The sequence below is a fragment of the Neofelis nebulosa genome, chromosome 12 (assembly GCF_028018385.1).
Source record: "Neofelis nebulosa isolate mNeoNeb1 chromosome 12, mNeoNeb1.pri, whole genome shotgun sequence".
Classification (NCBI taxonomy): Eukaryota; Metazoa; Chordata; class Mammalia; order Carnivora; family Felidae; genus Neofelis; species Neofelis nebulosa.
The window spans coordinates 40,997,761-41,020,686 of NC_080793.1; the positions used below are offsets into that span (position 1 = coordinate 40,997,761).

At 37.4% G+C, this 22,926-nt stretch overlaps 1 non-coding gene across 1 annotated transcript; it reads left to right on the plus strand.

Moving 5' to 3' along the window:
* Positions 1-4,663: 4,663 nt before the first annotated feature.
* On the plus strand, positions 4,664-4,768 carry LOC131492248 (U6 spliceosomal RNA). The gene has a single exon (XR_009251957.1). It is a non-coding gene; the product is annotated as a U6 spliceosomal RNA (small nuclear RNA).
* Positions 4,769-22,926: the final 18,158 nt, after the last annotated feature.

The window sequence follows — 22,926 nt, forward strand, 5'->3', positions numbered from 1 at the left end:
AAATACGTATCTGTGAATCTATGCTGATGTAAAGAAATGAATGGATAAATAAATGCAGATGTGAGACAAAATTCCTATTAAGAAGAATTGAAAAATAATTTACGGGGGCGCCTGGGTGGCGCAGTCAGTTGGGCGTCCGACTTCAGCCAGGTCACGATCTCGCGGTCCGTGAGTTCGAGCCCCGCGTCAGGCTCTGGGCTGATGGCTCAGAGCCTGGAGCCTGTTTCCGATTCTGTGTCTCCCTCTCTCTCTGCCCCTCCCCCATTCATGCTCTGTCTCTCTCTGTCCCAAAAATAAATAAACGTTGAAAAAAAAATTAAAAAAAAAAAAAGAAAAATATAATTTACGTAGGTAGTTTAACCATGAGGAAGCCGAGTATTGCTCACCACTTCTTACATGTGGGCTGTGCATAGTAACTTCAAAAGAATACAGTGTGGAAAAGGGATGGGAATAGAGATACTTTACAGTGGAGAAATCTGATAATCACTACCTCAGGTGATCATTAATATCAACAGTGATTAAGGCACATTATTATTTATTCCTGATGTGATAAGAATGGTACCTTTCCTTGTGATTTCCCTCCTGGAATCCCATAACCTCATGTTAATAATGAAGAAGACATCAGGAAAATCTCAATAGAAACACATTCTACAAAATATCTGACTGTCTTCAACAACAAGGAAAGTCTAAGAAACTGATAGAGTCAAGAAGAATCTAGAGAGACATGACAACTAGTTGGAATGTGGTACCTTGGTTGGGATTCTGGAAGAGAAAAAGGAAATTAGGGAAAAACTCAATCTGAATAACAATATATAATAATAATACATCGATATTGGTTGATTAACTGTAACGATGTTACCATACTAATATAAGATGATAATGGAAAAACTGAATGTGGGTTATATGGGAACTCTACTCACTATTTTCATAATCTTCCTGTTAATCTAAAATTGTTCTAGAAAATGGTATAGCAAGAACTTCAAAATGATTATCCACTTGGATTCTTTGTAATATTTCTCATGCAACATCTCTCTTATGCAATATCATATTGGCCTTCCCAGCATGAAGTTAATGTGCTTATCCCTGAAACTAAGCCCCTGAATTTCCTGGGAGTCTTCCTCCTGACTCTTCTCTTTCCACATTCAATGCTTAAGTCTCACTGTTGCCTACTAAGATTCAAATTCAAATTTGGCTCCTCATGCTGCCTCACTTCCCATCCTTGGAATCTCCCTAAAGCTTCCTGTAGCCACTCACTCTGCCCTCATACCTCCCACTTGGCCTCAGGTGGAAGAATAGGAGAGGAAATAGATGCTGGTCCCTTGAATGTATAAAAAGGTGATGTAATTTGAATGTTAGTTAATTGTGTCCAAGAATTTTAACCATGCAAGAAGTATTGAGTATCTACTCTATAACCAAGCTCTTAACAGACATTTGTTTTGATTTGGTTTCATTTCTTTTTCACATATATGTTGAGTATTTTTCTTACTAGCTGAGTAGTTTATCAATTTTCTTAACTAAATAGTTATTATCTTCTAATAACGGGGAAATGAAAGGGTCCTCAGGTCTGATTTAGCCAGGCATCAATGAGCAATAAACCTTTGGTCGTTGATGACTGTGCTAGTTATTCAATTTAATTGCACTATTTTAGTGTATGCTGTGTTGCACCCTCATGTTACTTTTCAGAACTGAAGGAATGATTCTACTGGTTGCTGGAGTGCTGCAGATACAGACAGCCTATCTCAGTCTGTTTGGGCTGCTATAACAATTACCATGTGTTGGGTGGCTTATAGACAACACTTATTTCTACAGTTGTGGAGGCTGGGAGGTCAAAGATCTTGGCAACAGCAGATTCAGTGTGGTGGCTGGTAAGAGTCCATTTCTTGGTTTATAGATGGTGCTGTCACCTCATGGGGTGGAAGGGACAAGCTAGCTCTCTGGGGTCTCTTTTTCAGAAGCCCTAATCCCAATCAGAATTGCGCTCTCATGACCTAACACCTCCCAAAGGCCCCACCTCCTAAAATCATCACCTTATGGATTAGAATTTTGGCGTATGAATTTGGTGCAGGGGATATAAATCTACAGACTATAGCACAGTCTTATCTGCCAATTCTCTGCGAGTTGCCTTCAGCCAAAGAGAGCCACTTTTCCTCTGGTCATACTTTCTTCTGAAACCTGGGACTGGTTATATAAACCTTGCTCCATGTCCCAACATGAGAAAGCTCTGAAGGACCATTCTTGCTTTATAGCCCCTTGTGGAATGGCAGAGGCCTTGTATGACTTCATCGTAGTCCAGTTTCTTCCTCAGCCTAATTTTATTTCCTCCTGTTTCCCTTCAAGAACACACCCTAGTAAGCTCACTGTACTCAAATAAAGCTCAGAGTTTGTATACTAGGAAATTCAGCTCATTACAGACAGTGCCAGATATGGGTCCAGAAAGATGTGAAGGGATTTTGGAACTGTATCTACAGCCAGGTGCTGGCAAGGAGAATCCAGGTAGTTGGTTTGAGTATGAGTAGACATTAGCCCAAGGTAGCAATGTGGTTGCTCAGACTTTCACTGGTAGTGAAGTGAATGTTATACTTGAGAACAAGTTAGTAATTTGCTAGATGTATCAGTCTGTGAGACATTTAGGAGAAAGAGTAATGAAAAAGAAGATACTTGTTGGTGGGAGTAATTGATGTTCTGAAGAAAGATAATAAAAATGGCAAGTGACTAATCAATTAAAAGCTTAGAGTAAAAGCCATTGGACCTTCTTGGGGTCATATAAAGAGATCCCAGCATCCCTATAGCTTGAGATCAAGAAAAGTTGAGAGTCAGGTCCAGAGCTATCCATAAGTGTAAAAGGGCTTCAAGAAGCTTTATATGCTCGATCTGGACAGGTCTCCAGTGGTGAGGAAAGCACCCTGACTAGGGAAGAAAGGAACTCTGTGCATGAGATCAGGGTATTCGGGTTTATACACCTGAAAGTCTTTAATATCCATATCACCTTAAGTCTCTGAGGAAGCAGAAGTGGCCTACTCCTCCTTGGTAAGCTAGCGCTCTTTCTAGCTTTAAGATGATACAGGAGTTTGTGGTGACAAGGCAGCATTAATCTTTCAAGATCTGTTTCCATCTCTTCTCCTGGCGACGGACCAGTAATTTGGTCTATCCTCCTTGAAATCCTATCTCAAATTTATGAGAGTATATGTATGTTAAGATAAATGAGAATCAGGCTAAGGACCATGTACTGAGCCAGGCAGCACTGTTATTGTAGATCTTATTTATCAAGTGAGGAGTAACCAACCTGATGTTTCTTGAAATCTTTTGTCATGAGCTTATTTTAAGCCTCAGTCCTTCAGCTGATATTTGACCAATTGGGCATTGCGATGCTTCAATCCAGAAATGATTGAGAAAATAATTTTTAAGCAATTTCGGTGGTTTCTTTGATAATTTGATTAAAGTTAGGAATTCTTTTCATCACAAATTTCAAATGCACACATGCACCTGAAATATGTGCCATTTTGAGGTTACAAATGAACATCAAGTAAAAAATATTGATTTAGGGCAACTTAGGTTTAAACATACTTAATATCTCAAATTAATACTTGATCTTTTTAAAGGTTATTTGTAGAAAATCAGAGATGCACTGGAATAGATATGTTGGGGCTCATGCTGATATTCTCTTATTTGGAGGAAGTGTTTCAGCTGTGTATTTTGTTCCTGAGATATTAAAAAGGTCACTGTACTACTACCAGAAAAGATGATTTATTTAATTGGACAATAAGATAATGTGATTAGTATAATTTTCCAGAAAGGCAAGAGTGGTCCATTTAAGGTTCATTTCCCACACCATCCTTTTACATTCGAATGAGGGTTAATAAAGAAGAGAATAAAAATGAAATATGAGGATTTTTAGCAGTCTGGTGAAAAGAAAAGCATTTGTCATACTGAATTACCAGTTTCTTGATTTTACTATTTTAAGACCCCCAAAGCATTATAGTTCACTAACCTGTGCCTTGACAATATACTCACTGCAGTAAATTTTTCATTGTAAAGACGTTTTATAAAGAACTTGACCCGTATCATTATATGATGTCTTTTCTTAATAATTTAACAAACACTGACTTCCTGGTGTGAAATGAGCCAATTAAAGTCATTTTAAAAATGTATAAGTATCTCTGGGTTGCTTTCAATTTTAAATAAGAGCAGTATATAATATCCTGCAGCTTAGTTTTTCTATTTGAAAATGTAGCTAATCTGACCACAGTTAATGTTCTCTATCACATATCCCAATTGAATTAAGATTTCAGGTCTTCTATGATCTTGTTTTCTAAGTTGGTTTACTAAAGAGATAAGTCCTTCTGAACAATTCCATCTTCCAGTCAACTTGAAAAGCTCTGATCATATATACTCGTGGTTTTTATTCTTTGTTCCTTTCTATTATATTTATTAAGAGAAATATAAACAACATTACAGCAAATATTCATTTTTAACTTAGTGGGCATAATGTGAAAGAAGATTCCAGCTTCAGTTGATCTCAGAGATTGACCTTGAACCTGAGAATAAAAGTATCCTAAAAAACTGGAAAAAAAAAAATACATCTGAAAGGAAGAGTCAGTTGATAAGTGTGGCCTAGTACTCAAACTCTGCTCCTAGAAGGGACATTAGGATTTTTACTAGGGATGCTTGCTTTGGCAGTGCATATGCTAACGTTGGAATGATACAGAGAAGGTTAGCCTGGCCACTGTACAAAGATGATATGCAAATTTGTGACAGGTTCCATATTAAGTTTTTTTTTTTTTTTTTTTTTTTTTTTTTTTTTTTTTATGAGTGCAATGAAAATAGGAAGGCCACCTACCTTTGAGACCCTGCCTAAATCCTGGGAACCTTAAATGCTTATGCGTTAAATCTCAAAAGCCCAGGTATCTAATTGTATCATTGCTTCTACTGAAAATATATGAGTAGAGAGACAGAATGATGAATGGCAGCATACCTAATTCTATGCAGGTTCTTTTCTGGTTCTGCTTCCTTCCTGGAGCTAAATGGGGGCGCGGTGGGGGGGGGAGGGAGGGGAAAGGGGCTCAGTCACATGGTCTAGCCAAGGAGGTAAGTTTAACATAGCTTTTGGATTGAAGTGAAAACTTCAGAATCAAGGTGAGACCCTGTTGTCTTTCTTTATGTCAGTTTCTGCAATGTTTGAAAAAACCAAGTTCAGTATTTTCCTAAAACTGGAAGGCCCTGTGATTCATTTCCAAAGACATTGGAAAGAGCAATTCAGCAGAACACCTCAGCCTGGCAAATAGTCCCTGATGAGCAGGCAGTAGAGGCAAGCTTTGTCCTTATATGCATGCTTCCTGTTACTGTGTAAATCCGGTCACCTAGTAACATCTAACGCTGATTTACCTCTTGTTTAACTTCCAGTGAATCTGTGTCTTGAGAAGCAGCTAGGATTTATTTGTAAATATGTGAAATGTAGTTTTACTCTGTTGGCTATAGGAAGTTCTATGCTACTCTTGATAGGAATTAAAACACTGATAGGAAAAGACAGAATTGTTTCTCCTCCTTCACTATAGTGCACAGCAGAGTCACAGGAGTGCAAAGATTACAGGGAATCTTTGGCAGAAGCTAAGTGCAAGCAGCAGTGGAGCAGAAAAGATGTTTGGCAGAGGAACCTGGATGAGACAGTAGTGCCTAAGGAAGTAGCATTGCTGAGCATAAATCGTGAGACTTATGCGGATGAAGTGAATTGAGAAACAGTAATAGTACCTTGCAGAAGTATCTGTGTCTTTCAGGAACTGCAGCATCCAATGAAAGTAACATAGGTGTCCAGCAGTAGGGATGGTGGTAACCAGGGAGTGTGGTGGTATGTTACAGTCCGAAAGCAGAGGCCATCTGAAGCAGAAATTAGCGTGGGGAGAATATATACCACCACCACTACCACCAATAGTAGAGATTTGATATTATACTTGATGAGAATACGATAAGGTGTCTGTGGCATAGGCTCCACAATGTATTGCTTCTGGCTGCTTCCCCGAAGTACAGTTCCTTTTCTCAGTTGAATCCTTCTTAAGTAAAATGAGTACCATGACCCTGTTATTGTTACCGTTTTATTAAGGATTCTCTTTAGATTTTGTACATATACTATGCTATGAAGACTTGTGTCCCCTCCAAATTCACGTGTTGAAATTTTAACCCCCACAGATGTTGGTAGACATGGGGCTTTTTGGAGCTACTTAAGTCATGAGGGTGGAGTCCTCATTAATGAATTAGGGCCTTTATAAAAGAGAATCCAGTGGAATCGAGTGCCCTTCCACCATGGGAGGACGTGGCAAGATGATAGTATCTAAGAATCAGAAAGTAGGACCTCAATAGACACTGAATCTGCTGATGCCCTCATGTTGAACTCCTGGGATCCAGAACTATGAGAAATAATCTTCTGTTATTTGTAATCTACACAGTTTGTGATTTTTTTTTTTTTATAGTAGCCCAAATGGACTGAGGCAATATAAAAGAGCCCTCAGATGTTAAAAAAGCAAAAACAACAAAACTACACAAAACAAAACAAAACACAGAACAACAACGAAATGAGTGAACTGGATTGGATGGTTTTCCTGAAGGGTGTGGCAACAAATCTCTCTGTGTCTGACTAAAAATTACCCATTTCCTCTTCTCTAAAGTAAGAAGTTATATTTTCTTCCTGATCGACCAGAGGACACTGTTTATAATTTATAAAAAACATGATGGGTTATGTGAATAAAACAAGCAAACTTAAGTGTTAACCTTTAATTTTAAGCTTTTGAGGATACTCCACTAGGTGCTATAACTAAGTTTTAACATCTTTACTTAACATCTACATCATAGGAAGCACTGTCTGTACATTTTAAGGAAAACTACCAATGATCATGAAATATATTAGTATATTAGTATCCATATTTCATAATTGAGAAAACAAATATTCAAAAACATTGAATGCAGAAATACATATATGTATATGATAATTTGGTACTAATAAATACATCATATTTATAAATTTGAGACAATTATGAGAAATATACAGTGAATGCAGAAATATATATATTTCTCATAATTGTGTCAAATTTTCACTTTGCTTTGATAGCAAAAATTTGGCTTAGCTCAGTTTGTACATGGCTCTGTCTTTTCATTAATTCACCATTCATTTGGACTTAGGTAAGCCATGTTAGCTGTCATTGATGAGAAAAGAGCTTTATGTGAATTATTCATTAGGATGAGTGGGGAAGCATTCCACTCCTGAAACAGTGTTTTTGCTACCTAATACAGGATTTTATGGCAGCTGTCCACCTCCACAGGTACTTGTGCAATCTGGCTACCGCCAGTTTTATTAAAGAGCTTTCTCAAAAATAAAACTAGCTCACTTCTTTATGTTTAAATTTTTTCTTTATAATTACTCTATTGAGAAAGTTGTCCTGTAATTGTATTACTTTGCAGGGCTTTTCTGTGAAATGATGTGGTGGCAACAGTTTGCTTTAATCTTCTGGTGTAAGACTGGTTATGACATTTGATGGTACGTGTGGGTGTGTTTTGTGCGAAGAGTAAGGTGTAATATGGTATACTCACAATATAGTTGGGGCATTGAGTTGGAAGGTATTGCAGACTGGCTTTCTCAGGAAGCTGACTCTGAAATGGCAAGGAACATTCAGGAATATGATTAGGGAGAGTTCTCTTGAGAATGAAAAACACCTGTAGAGAGGAGGAGACAGAAGTAGGGTTGAGCAGAGGGTAACTCAGACGGCAATGCAGGACGGAGGCACAATTGAGCTTCAGCTGAGCTGAATGTTCAGCATTGTTCTGGACTGGAGTCAAAGTGCCTGGCCTTTGTATCTGTGCAAGGAGTGGGGGCAGGCTGCACCCAGGAAGGTGGTGGGCTTGGGGAGATGTCTTTATCTGAGAGCACGGATCTTCTCAGACACACGGATCTGAAGTTTAGGAGAATGGTATGATAAAGATGTGAGATTCATCAATATACAGATATAATTGCTCATATGGAATGAATAAAATTAGCTAGGGAGAGTGTTAAGAGGGAGAAAAGGTCGTCCAAAAAAGCAAAGCTAGCATAATTTCATTTGTTGTTACTTATTTTCGAATCAGGGAGATATTTAAAGTCCTGTCTTTGTTTTATTCACATGTTCTATTAACAATTATAGGAGAAAAGGAAACACCATTTGTCAAAAATACCATATAATTCTCAAAGAGAGAGTGCTCAGTAAATATAAATATGAAACAGAGACATGAAGTAATGTAAGTAGTCCAGAAGGGAAGAGAACACATTGTCATGAGTGATGATATAGGGTAGTTATGGTATGAAGTGAAAGAACAGTATTGCATATGACTGGTTACTACACGAACAGATCTTCAGACTAGATTCTTGTGTTTGGGATCTTGATTCTGTTGATTGTCTGCAAACTGTTGGAATCATAAGTGAGTTCTCTGTGTTATATTTTTCTGAATGTTCAGTCTGCTTCATCTCCTGTTTTTATTCATTTGGAAAAAGGACTATGTCAGAACAAGATAGGGCATTCTCTAAAGCACTTTGGGGTAAAACTGCAATAATTGTGCTAATATTTTTTCTATTTCCTCTTCCATTTCCTTGCTCTTAAGTTTTTTTGACGCTTGTTTTTGTTTTTTTGTATCTCCATAGGCATTTTGAAATTAAGCCTTCTGAACTGGGTGTTATAATTACTTCTGATTAATACAGCATCTCATTAAGCCTTTAAGTCTTTTCATTTTCTTCTAAAATGATTCACTTCCCAAACAAATACTGATAAGGTTAAGAGGTCTTTTTATTATGAAAGTTTGAAAATCAGTATTCTAATATACGTATATATCTCAACTGTTATGTGCCAGAGGGTAATTTAAATGAAGACTGTTATTTTGATTTTATTCCCCACTCCTATCCTTGGGCAATGTATGTTTCGTGTTTTAAAAAAGAGCTTCTGGGGCGCCTGGGTGGCTCAGTCGGTTAAGCGGCCGACTTCGGCTCAGGTCATGATCTCGCACTCCGTGAGTTCGAGCCCCGCGTCGGGCTCTGTGCTGACAGCTCAGAGCCTGGGGCCTGTTTCAGATTCTGTGTCTCCCTCTCTCTGACCCACCCCCATTCATGCTCTGTCTCTCTCTGTCTCAAAAATAAATAAACTTTAAAAAAAAAAAATAAAAAAAATAAAAAAGAGCTTCTGTGGAAATCTCTCAATGTATTGCAGAAGCATTTGATAGAGTGACTTGTGGTCAGATTTATATTGGTCCTATGCAGTGCACTTCACTTAAATCTTACTAACTTTAAATCATGTCAGTAATTTTCTTAATTTAGGGAGATGCTAATATTGAAACTAAAAATGGTTTTTGGCTGAATTAAACAAATTGTTATTACCTGCTAATAACATGCATCAAAGTTAAATGTTTAGTGATAACCTGAGGGCCACATGATATAGGCACAGGTGTCATCAAGGAGACAATATCTGAAAAGATAGAATAAGACTGTAATTCAAGATAAGAGCATCAGAATTAAAGTACACTGTAATATCAGGAGATTTTAAAAAATTAATTATTATCAAAACACTTATTCTAAAACATGTTGATCCCTGGTAAGGTGGGAAAGAAAGAATAGAAAGATTTATCTAAAAGTAAATGTTGTGAGCTGGGAAATACAATGGTCTCCCATAAGGGTAAAATAATTCATAAGCCTGAGGGTGAGAAAATCTGGCAAATTATCTTAGTCACATTGCTTACATATGAGGCCACAATTCCTCTATCAAGTAGGTCACAGAGGAGAGGGAGGCTAAAGCAAATATAAGAGCAGCTAGACAAATGATGTAGCATTTTTGCAAGGGATTCAGCCTGCAAGGGAAATTTGGAGAGACCCCTGTAAGTAGAAATACTGGGATCAGGGAAAGGTGAAACTGAATTAACGTTGGTGGCTTCACATTTTGAGCAGGGAAGAATTGGAGTTAAAGAAAGGCTTCTCAGCACTCACATTACTTAACATTTAGCTAAAGAGAAGTTTGGCTCCAAAATTAGAGTATTCAAAAAACATGTATAATATTACTCCATAGAATTGAACAGATTACATTTATATGCATTTATATATATATATATATATATATATATATATATATATATATATACACACACACACACACACACACATATATGTATGCAATAAAACATAATTAGCTAAACAACCCCACCCTCACTACAAAATGGAATATAATGACACCATTGGCAAATATCTGTGTGCCCCTCCAAATTCTGGATTTTATAATTCTATTTCTTGTTTTTTTGCATATACTTTAACCCTAGATAAGAATAATTTAAAGTAATAAACATTAGTGTCACCTGGGTGGCTCAGTTGGCTAAGCGGCCAACTTGGGCTCAGGTCATGATCTCACGGTCTGTGAGTTCGAGCCTCACATTGGGCTCTGTGCTGACAGCTCAGATCCTGGAGCCTGCTTCAGATTCTGTGTTTACCTCTCTCTCTGCCCCTCCCCCTCCCACTCGTGCTCTGTCTCTCTCTCAAAAATAAATAAACATTAAAAAAATTTAAAGTAATACATGTTAGTTTTGCAATTTGGAGTTCATAAAAATGGTGTTACACTGTGTCTAGTCTCCTGATAGATATATTTTTCTTCATTCAATTTGTATGGCAGCTATTGTTCATTCATTATTACTACAGTAATGTCCCATAAATTTGAAAGACATTAACTGGTTTTTTTTAATTCTACTTTAATGCACATTGAGGGTTTTTTTTTTTTGTATTTATCTTATTTTTTTTAATGTTTATTTTTTGAGAGTGAGCGAGCACAAGCGGGCTAGGGACAGAGACAGACACAGAATCCCAAGCAGGCTCCAGGCTCTGAGCTGTCAGCACAGAGTTCGACCCAGAGCTCAAACTCATGGACCGCGAGATCATGACTTGAGCCAACTGAGCCACCCAGGTGCCTCAAATTTTTCAATTTTTTAAAGAAAGTTTAGACACTTTAATCTTTATGTTAAATCTCCTGATTTTAAGGCACTTTTAACAAATTTTTCAAAGTTTATTTTTTTTTATTTTTTTATTTTTTTAAATTTTTTTTTTCAACGTTTTTTATTTATTTTTGGGACAGAGAGAGACAGAGCATGAACGGGGGAGGGGCAGAGAGAGAGGGAGACACAGAATCGGAAACAGGCTCCAGGCTCCGGGCCATCAGCCCAGAGCCTGACGCGGGGCTCGAACTCACGGACCGCGAGATCGTGACCTGGCTGAAGTCGGACGCTTAACCGACTGCGCCACCCAGGCGCCCCTCAAAGTTTATTTTTGAGAGAGAGACAGAGACAGAGTGTGAGTGGGGGAGGAGCAGAGAGAGACACAGACACAGAATCCCAATCAGTCTCCAGGCTCTGAGCTGTCAGCACAGAGCCCAACGTGGGGCTCGAACTCACAAGCTGTGAGATCATGACCTGAGCCAAAGTTGGACATTGAAACGACTGAGCCACTCAAGCACCCCGAACATTGAGGTTTTTAAAAACAGTATTACCAGGAAAACTACTGTTGAGGTTTCCAAGATCATTTCAACCCGTTTCTGTTGTGATGTGATGTGATATGATTGACCAATTGACATTTTTACTGGCATTTATATGAGTTTCATTTTATAAAAATTTCAAAATTTTATTCCTCTAGTCAAGGTGGAGGTATTTTATAACCTGTTTTTATGATTTTAATTTTATTTCCCTACTTACTAATGAAGTCAAGTATCTCTTCATATTTTCGTTTTTTTAATCTCTGAAGTTGCTGTCCTTTGTCAATGCTTATGTTAGGTTGTTTTCCCTTATTGTGTTGTACCACTATTTTTAATATGGTCAGGATTCTAATTCTCATCTTTTTCATTTATATGAGTTTCCAATATATACTTACATTTTGTGGATTTTCCTTTGCCAAGTTCTCTAGCCAAAGGCCACCAGGGATACAACAGTAGTTGAACAGGTTTTCTTGCTCATTGCTCATTACAGAGAAGCAGAACCCAAACCATGGGAATCATGGACATGTCAGAAAGAGAGTGATAGAAAGGGTGATTGGATTCAACCAGGATTGGATTCTATCAGGAAGTAAGGGTAATTCAGTGATTAGGTAACTGGAGAAATCTTTTTTTTTTAATTGTTTTTAACGTTTATTCATTTTTTTAGAGACAGAGACAAAGCATGTGTGGGGAAGGGGCAGAGAAAGGGGGACACAGAATCCGAAGCAGGTTCCAGGCTCTTAGCTGTCACCACAGAGCCTGACACGGGGCTCGAACTCACAAACTGCAGGATCATGACCTGAGCCGAAGTCGGACGCTCAACCAACTGAGCCACCCAGGTACCCCGTAACTGGAGAAATCTTAATCTGGAAGGAAGGAAGATACATGTGAGGCTAAAGCTGTAATTGATAAGAAGCAGCAGTCACTAATATTTCACAGGGGGATGTCAGTCATTTTTGTGATTTGGACAGTATTTGTATTTTGACTATGTTTTCACATGATTACGGAGTTAGAGTTGGCTTACTAAGCGTCCCTGATTATATCTACATTCTGGTCCCTAGAACCTGTGCATGTTCAATGACATGGCAAAAGAGATTTTTCAGATGTGATTAAGTTAAAGATCTTGAGATGAGTATTATAATGGCTATCTGGGTGCATTCTAAGTATAATCACAAGTGTCCTTATAAGAGAGAGGCAGAGGAAGATTTGACTTATAGAAGAGAAGGTAATGTGGTTACTGATTATTGAACCAGAGATTGGAGATGTATGGATACAAGCCAAGGAATGTTGGCAGGCACTAGAAACTGGAAGAGGAAAGAAAAGGATTTTCCCCTGGAGCCTTCAGAATGTACCAGCCCTGGATTTTAGCCCTGTGACTCATTTTGGACCAACATACATCATAAATCATTCACTTCCATTTAGTGGTAAAGCAGGTGTTTTAACAAACATCATCATCAGTAGAGTCTAGGTTCATTCCCATGTTTCCAAATGCAGCTGCACAAATGAAAAACCACATGGCTATTTTTGTTCTTTTTGCCTTGATCATTTTCCCTAGTGTTATCTCTGCAAACATGACAGAAATATTTGAGTCATTTCTTTTTTTTAAATTCCACAAGATCGGGGCGCCTGGGTGGCGCAGTCGGTTAAGCGTCCGACTTCAGCCAGGTCACGATCTCGCGGTCCGTGAGTTCGAGCCCCGCGTCAGGCTCTGGGCTGATGGCTCGGAGCCTGGAGCCTGTTTCCGATTCTGTGTCTCCTTCTCTCTCTGCCCCTCCCCCGTTCATGCTCTGTCTCTCTCTGTCCCAAAAATAAAAAAATAAAAAATGTTGAAGTATGGGCTTCATGAAACTTTAAAAAAAAAAAAAAAAAAATAAATAAATTCCACAAGATCTGTTACGGTTGTTCTCTATTCACTTTTAAATCTAAGGACTTGAATTGTTTTTGATAGTGATATTTTTGACCTGTTATATGCTATTATAATGTTTTGGACCTTAATATCCACTGAAATCTTCAAATGATTAATGTGATGTATAATTGTGGAGACTTACTTGACATGACATACCTGAGCATAGTTCAGCCTTCCCTATAGTCATGGATAACAGAATATACCTCAAATTAGCAAAGTGTAAAGTTAAACTATGTCTTCTATGAAATGGAATATGATGTTTACACAATGAATCACCATCTACTAATCATTAGTAATGAAATTAGTTTCAAAAAGGAAAAAAAATCCCTCCGAGAAACGGCTCAATAGTTTTTGGTTCCTCTGTATTGTTGTCAGAACATGAACTAGGAAGAACACTGTGGTAGATTATTACTTTAATGCTTTCAAATGAATCTTGGCTTCTGGTATCCAAGTTTGTATGCATCTTTCACTCACGTGACTCTGTTCTTTGCTACATGTCTTTGCTTTGGCATGGAGCATTGGAAAACAGGACACAAAAAGAAGTTTAATAAGATCCTGAAATGATCAAATTGGGGTTTTCCAACTTGAAACATTCCTGTCTGTAACACTGTAAGGATCCCCTTAAATAAACTACAGTGTGGAGAGACTCTGTGGACAGAGAGCCTACCTAACAGCGTTCACCCAGATCCACACATGGGAGTGAGGGCATCTTAAACCATCTATCCACAGTTGGGATGCTTCAGTGCTCTATTTTGTCATCAAGAAGAGATTTCATTAGGAAATACAAATATTACGTTGGATACAATAAATATTTAAATGGAAAATAGGTTTTATATTAGCAGCTTTAATTGGGGAAAAAGTCCCTCAGTCACATTCCTTTAAACTCTCTGTTTATCTACGGGTATCCGTCTTAATTATCTCCATGAAATGTACAAATATCTGGTAAGCAATACAGTATGTTATTGTCCATGATGTGATCAAATCTTAGCTTTCATTCTCTGCTCTTTTCCTTACCCTCAGAAAAAAGTAATATATATATTCCTAAAAATTTTGCCTTTTTCAGAATAAACCGCCAATAGCCTTAACACAATATATTGGATAATCCAGTATTTTTCACAGTATGATACAAATATCATTACCTATGGCCAAAATTACTTTAGAAGGTATCTACTTTCTTATCAGAAGGCAGTATCTAGGCATAGCCTACATAAAAAAAATTAAAATACTAAAACTATCATTTTAGGAGAAAGTAAAATTAGATCCATTTTCATTGTATACACACATAAATGTCAATATAATAGCTTACAAAAGATAATATAAAATTATATAACAGAGAATGATTGTAGAATCTAGTGTATGGGTAAGGTTGCCTTTACACCTGGCATGAAAACTGAAAGCCTCAATGGTAAATGTTGACAGATTTTATTTTATTGCTGTACAATTCACCATAAATTGATTGAATAGATAGAACATATTTATGACTGTTACATTTCATGTAAAAATAAGGCAATTGCTATGAAAAAAATTTAAGGCTGTAACTTCCTATTTTTATAGGAAAAACATAAATGACTAATAAACACAAATACTTTATGAATCAGTAAAGTAATAGAAAATTATAACAGTGAAATATCATTTACAAGATTGAAAAATTTAAGCACCGTTATTAACTTTATAGAGGGCACTGATAAACAGATTCTACTGATACAAATCCTAACTGAATGAATTTGTTGAGACTGTGTCAATAATTATCAAAATTTGAAATAATTGTATATTATGACAACAATCTTACTACCTTACCCTAAGGAGTAAGGATTTGACCAAGTGGTGTGCTGGAGCCAGGTTATAACAGCTCACAAAACCCAACTGTTACTTAAAAAAAATGTTTATTTTTGAGAGAGACAGAGTGCTAGTGGTGGAGGGGCACAGAGAGGGAGACACAGCATCCAAAGTGGGCTCCAGGCTCTGAGCTGTCAGCACAGAAGCCCGACGCAGGGTTCGAACCCATGAACTGTGAGATCATGACCTGAGCCAAAGTCTGTGCTTAACTGACTGAGCCACCCAGGCACCCCACAAATTGTTAAATTTTAAGGAACTTTGAGAGCTGACGTATAAAACAAGTCTTTCTTTATTCCTTGCCTCACATTCAATTCAGCAGTAAGTCATGTTTTCTCTAAATACAAAATATTTATCAAACATGACTGCTATAGGGGCACCAGGATGACTCAGTCGGTTGAGTGTCCGACTCTTGGTATTGGCTCAGGTCATGATCCCAGGGTTGTGAGATTGAGCCCCATGTTGGACTCCATGCTGAGTGTGGAGCCCACTTAAGATTCTATTCCCCTCTCCCTCTGTCCCTCTACGCTACTTGTGCTCTCTCTCTAAGGAAAAAAAAAAAACAAACTGGCATAAGCCCACCTCAAATCATTATCAATTTCTTATAACACTATCATGTCCTCCTAATTTCCTAGCCTCTTCTATACCCATTCTGCCTTTTACTCACACTACATGTAGAGAGATGTTTTCAAAGGAAATCTGATTGCTTAATTTCCCTGCTTGAACTATAAACTCTTACTGTAATGTGGAAGGATATCCATGATCTGAAACCTGACTGCCTTGCCAATTTCATGTTCTAGTATCTCTTCGTGCTTCCTTTGCTCTAGCCACTTTGGCCCTCTTCTATTATTAAACCTGCCATCTAGTGCTTGTTTCTATGTCTTTGCTACTGTAGTTTCTACTATCATTATGGTTCTCAGAGGTCTCTAGCCATCTGATAGTTTTAGATGCTTTAGGTCTCTTTTTCAAATGTTACCCCCGTAAATAGTCCTTCCCTAATAACCCTGTGTAGAACCTTGTTACTCTTCACTGTCTCACCTTTAGTTTTTTTGTTTTTTTTTTTGTTTTGTTTTTTTTGTAGAATTTATCACCAGTGAAAGTTATATTCACTATTCGTTGATCTCATTTTTAAATCATTTCCCTTCCCCTGAACTGCAATTAAATTTTGTGATAGTGGGTCTCAGTTTTGCTCATGTCTGTACCCCCAGATTCTAGGACAGAGCTTCACACATAGTAAGTGCTTGGTAAGAATTATTCAACATAGATTTACTATAAATGCCTGTGTCTGTTCCAAGATGCATTGAATAAGTGTGGAGGAAGAAGCCTTTGAAAACACAAAGTAGAAATTCCCCACTTTCCTTAATTTGTATGTTTCTGTATACAGAACAAATTTTATTATTTCCTTATTCATGAAATATTTCTAGAAACCAGGCACACATTTTTTTCCCTTTAATTCTATAGCAGGACACCAAAATATAATGAAGTATTATTGAGGAACATCATTCCTTAATAGCTGTTTGTTCAAAGATGGAATAAAGATATTTAAATGCAGAATCCATCTTGCTCAGAAGGAACTCTTGGCAGGTCCATCACAATGGACATTCCATTCACGCATTATAACATATAATAAATTACCAATTATGATATGTGACTCTTGAATCCTTCATTTTTTTTATGTTTGTTTTGGAATTGAGACTGGTTGTGGATACTTACATCAAATATATAATCATTAATTTATTAAATCCTAACTACTGGCTCAATCTTGATTCATTTACTTTACAATATGAATACATCCATTCTAACAGGGCAATATATCTACAAGATAATTCCTGTGCTTTAAGGAAATACTTTTAATCTCTTAAAGCATATAGAGAGACTTTATATCCAGAGAAATTCTTTCTGTGTATCAATCATTCCCAATAAAATTGTCTTAGTGAATTTAAGTAAGTATCTCAAATAAGGCCCTGCGCTTCCCATGTATGTTTAAATTTAAACTTGATACTTTAATGAAATCATTACCACCTTCTGGATTTCCCATGGATGTAATGGTAAGTGGAATAGCTCCCCTTGGCAAGAAAGAAATTGCGTTCTATTTGGGGAAAGTCAAAAGGTTGACCTCCATTACAGGGTGTGTGTCAATGTTAGTCCTCTATGGATTCAGCATTATTCCTCATCTGTACATCCGCTTCCTGAGGGACTATTAAAGCACCAAAGTAGTTTAAGAGAAAATTGGTTCATTATTTCTAAGACAAAGTTATTTTCTCACTAAAGAATTCTATGTAGTTTAGGTCAATAAGCTCTTATTTGAGTAAGTTCTTTGTAACAAGAACTGGGTTAAATGTTATGAAACAAAGAAGATAAGAAATGTCTCCTGCTTTTAAGGAATAGAAAATCTATCATGTAGTGGGGGTGTCAGACATGTCAACATGTAGATTTAGTTCAAAATGATTATTTGTAAGATTAATAAGATACAATATATCCCATTCAAAACCCTTTTCTAGTCAAATCTCTGGAGAGACTTAAAGTAACATAATGAGGACAAGCAGCAATCCAGGTAGCAATGACTTGAGAGATTTTATTCTTATGAAGCTGTCTAGAAACAGAGATAAGAACAACTTCAAGCGTTCCTAGAGAGGGTATTATTCAGGACAATTTTGTGGATAAGTCCCTGACAATGCACATTTCCCAGTCTTTCCTCACAGATTATTTTCAAATGATTATTTGTTTTTATAAAAATATTATAAATATGAGCAGAAAATATTTTGTGTGTGCAAGTATTGGTTGTAAAAATGGACATAGAAGCAAGTGGAAAAATTTGTTACAGTTTTTCCCCCCCAGCCCTTGGGAGTTGCCACCATGCAAGCTGCTATCTTCATCTTGCTAACTCTTGACATGCAATGTTTATATTATCCTCAGGCTGCACAGCATCCACGTCCCTGTACCCTATAGGGTGTTAGGGAGGGTAGGTTAGGCAGAGACTGGTGGTAGAAAGAAAAACTCTGATGCTTTACTGTGTGTGTGTGTGTGTGTGTGTGTGTGTGTGTGTGTGTGATTTTGAACACTAGCCAAAATGTGATGTACGCTAATACAGAACTTCTCTCTTTCTCAGTTATCAGTATTTCTCAGTTAACTGTAAATGAAAATCTCTACCTCATAGGGCTATAATGAGGATAAAATCAGATATCCTGTGTGTAGGACCTAACTCATTCATGATGCGTCTTATTAACCTGTCCTATCCCTTGGTTATATCCTACGCCTTTGGTGCAAGCACCTCTCACTATTAAGGAATAAATAATGACATATAAAATATGTTGGCATGTTTGAAAATCTACAATATTAAGCTGATAATGACATGATCTAAATGAGAAGAAATACTCCGGTTCCATTTGAAAATAGGTTTTAATCGATTTTAAGATTATAGGACGTAATCTTAACACTTCGTTTTTTGGTTAACTTATCTTTGTATTTAGAAGAAATATTGAATTTACTTTAAATTTAACAATGCCTTATTAAAAATATTACTAAACCATTGGAACAGATTCAGGATCTGTAATTGAAAGAAATACAAATCTCTGGGTTGAAAGTGTTGGCTCTGAGTTTGAATGCCATTTCTTCCTCTCAATTTTTGTACTCTGGAATTTGGTTTTATCTTTTAAGAGTTTGAATATCTGTGTAGTCTAGGGTTTTAATCTAAAATAATGAAGTGAAGTATGTGTAAGAGTATAGCACCTAGCATTTGCAAAGTAAATGCTATTTAATCAGTCTTTATTATTTACATTTAAGCTGTCTACTTTGTTACACAAGAAATTGAAACTTTCTGCATGTATCAGTATTGTTATTCCAAGGGTTTTTGTTTTTGTTTTTACTTAATCTTTCAATCTTGTATGTGAGGAAAAATGGCATGAAAATATAATGCAATCAAAAGCCTTTTATTTAAACTTCAAGTATTAATGCCAATACTGTGTTTGTTCATAATTCTCTCAATTACTATTTTCTGCATGGAGATACTATATAAAAATATCCTGGCTTTAAGGAAAGACAGACCTGGTTTCACATTCCAGTAGAACTACTTTTAAATTCAGATGGAGCTACTTTGTGTGTGATCCTGGTTATTGTTGTTTTTCTTTCTTTTCTTTTCTTTTTTTTTTTTTAACTTTCTGAACCTTAGCTTCCACATCTGTAGCACATGCCTAATAAATATATATATCATAGGTCATTATGAAGATTTAATGTGGTCATATTGCTAGCCCATTTCTTAGTAATAATCTGTATTCAACTGCCCATTTTCATGACTTAGCCCATTCCTTAGAAAATCAGAAAGCAGTACGAAATCACAAGTTAAGTAAGCAGCATTTTCAAAAAATGCCATGTATTTATACACATATATATCATATGGGCTATTATAAAATAGAAGAGGGTCTTATGGTTCTATTATGGAAATATGTATTACACACAGAAATATGGACAAGGCTAAATAAGAATCAAGTTATAATAAATAAGAAGTAAATGTAGACCATTTTCATTCCATTCATCTACCCAGTATAGATCCATTCATGAATCATTCAAACAACATTTATTGGGAAGCTACCACATTTGAGATTACAACTAAATGGAGCACACTCATCTATAGATCCTGATCATAAAACGTGCCCCCAAAGGCTGTTATTTTGGTCAATTATATCCCTTTTCTGAATTTAACTCACGTTTCTGTTTACACTCTGTCTGTTACGCATCATGGTTGTTGCTCTCTGGCCCAGTCTGCTGCTGCCAATACTTGTGCTTTCACTGCTTTTGGGGAATGATACCCAGAAAGCCACCTCAGCCCTCAGAACACTCTGGGATGGGCTAAATACAGGCGAGCCCTGACACACATCCCTGGTTGGCCACGAGACAGGTCAAAATGAACAACCGCGGGGCGCCTGGGTGGCGCAGTCGGTTAAGCGTCCGACTTAGCCAGGTCACGATCTCGCGGTCCGTGAGTTCGAGCCCCGCGTCGGGCTCTGGGCTGATGGCTCGGAGCCTGGAGCCTGTTTCCGATTCTGTGTCTCCCTCTCTCTCTGCCCCTCCCCCGTTCATGCTCTGTCTCTCTCTGTCCCAAAAATAAATAAAAAAAAAAAAACGTTGAAAAAAAAAATTAAAAAAAAAAAAAAAATGAACAACCGCATTTCCTTGAAAAGAAGGTACAGTTGTTTGCTCCGGTACTAGCAGCATGTACGAGGGTGCGGGCTCTCATCTGATGGCCATTGCGAAATGAGAATTGGGGGATGGCAGGTGGGCTGTTTGAAGTGCCACAATGCTTTCTTCCCACAAAGCAGCCAGTTCTTTTGTCACCTAGTCTTTGCTTGGTTGGTGAGAGTTGTTGGCTGACTCTCTAATTCTGTAAAAGTTGACTTTTGTTGTTATGCCAGCAGAGCAGTTGAGTCGTGAAGAGCCAAAGCCGTGGAGTTCTCTACTCTGCCATTTTTGATGATGCCTCATTCTCTTGAGTTTTCTTTTAAGCAGGATATGAGAGATAACAAAGGAAGTTATAGGTCAGTCTTTCCTGTCTGGTCTTCACACTTAGAAGAAAGCAAATATACAACCATATAAACTGTTCCCATGTTGTCATTAAATTAACACTCCTGACCACATGGATTTACCCATTTATCTTCCTTCTTTTCAAAGAGAAAGGCTTTTTCTCTTTGGTGCAATGGGATAAAAGGTTACAGCTTTCCTGCCCTAAGCTCCGTTTTCTCTCTCTCAGTCTGGGCTGAATACACGATGGGAGTAATTGCTTTCCCTTCTCTGAGTCTACATGGTAAATTCATTTTAATGGGACTGAGGTCTGTCTGTCTGTTTTCCTGATTACTGGAGCTTGGTGAGCATGGGCCATTATATCCTTTAGATGATGGTCTCATCTCTTAGATGACAAGATAATTATATCGTCGGGTGATGTATTGAAACACCCTTCCACAGACAATGGAGACAATATTAAGAAAACCAGTTGTAATCACAGATTTAATTCCTTTTTATCAATTCAGTTTGTATAATACTGAAGCTAATACGTTGATTTCCCTTTTATGATTATTTGTGTGCGCACACGTTTTCCTCCATTAGAACCAGCAATATTAGTGGTTGAAAGGATATGATTAATGATCCGCCACAAATTATGTTTTGTCTGGAAAGCAATGAAAAATAGAGCGGGACTTACATTTAGTAACTAGAGTGAACAGATTTATTTATACACATCAAAGTGTGCCTATTGATGAAAAAGACATTAGGAAGCTCAAGCCTTTCTTTGACAGGATAAAGCCACTATTGCCATGGCTGTTTGCCATCATTCACCAGTATGATGTTTTTAGGCCTTTGTACCTAACAACTATGTCACAGCTGTTGGCATTGGCCTCCTTAGGAGTGGCACACACTTAAATAGTCAGCAAAGAGTTACGTTTTCATCCCTAATGATTGTCTATGTTGTATTGTGGTTTTCCACTTGGATTGTAGGCCAGAAGTTAAACTCCAGAAGGCAGTTAACTTGTATAGGAGATATAGATTAATAGTGTACGTTGTTATGTTTAGCTATAAATTTGTAATGGTAAGCATTCATGGATGGAATTTGAGACTAACAGTCTCAAGTTCTGTCCTTTCTGTTATTTCAAACTCTATCTAGGACTAAGAGAGTTGTCTTGTCTAAGAGAGTATGAGTATCTTGTTTCTGAAGGGATGTGGTGGAAGCTGTATGTCCTAAAGTCATTGATTGCCCACTCATATCTAGCTAGCTTATGATGGGTTTATAATATGTAGGTTTTGACATGATTTTGAATTTAAAGGATTCGAAGAAATCAGAAAGGGAAAAATACAATGGCACAATATTTAAAGCTACAGATACACAATTAATAGGAGCAGTTGGGGAATTCACCCTTTACATTTTGAAAACTTTGTGAAGTATAGATAAAAAAAAATGGAGGCCGAATTGAGGGAGCATGTGAGCATTATTAATTGAGTTTCAAGGTAACACAGTTACTTCAGGAGGTGATGCTGGCCCAGAGACCCTAACTAAAAACCGTGCGGAGGTGGAATGTTGAGGGAAAACCTGGGATGCTGAGACATGACGGAGGACCCGGAGACCACATTCACACACAAAATCCAGACTTCTGTGTAATCCGGGTCTGATGTGTTTCCTTACTGGTGGCATACAAAGCAGGGGTGTGTAATACATTTGAAAAAATGAGTAATTTTGGTAAATTCTAAACTCTTTGACTTCTAGGAAAGCATGCTACAGAAAACAACAGTCTGGATTATAAATAAAACGAGAAGAAAATGTAACCAAGCAAGCACCTAGATCCAATAAATAGTAATAGCCCTACACTTAGTTAAAAAGAAAAAGGAGTGAATTATGAAGTTTATGAAATGAAGAAACTCAGCTGTGGGGTGCCTGGGTGGCTCAAGCGGTTAAGCATCTGACTTTGGCTCAGGTCATGATTTCACAGCTTTTGAGTTCAAGCCCGGCATCAGGCTCTGTGCTGACAGCTCAGAGCTGGAGCCTGGTTCAATTCTGTGTCTCCCTCTCTCTCTGCCCCTACCCTGCTCATGCCCTCTGTCTCTCATAAATGAATACATGTTAAAAAGAAAAGAAAAGAAAAGAAATTCAGCTGAGATTTCCAGAAAGCAATGTGGGTAGAACAGAAGAATAGAACCCTGGAG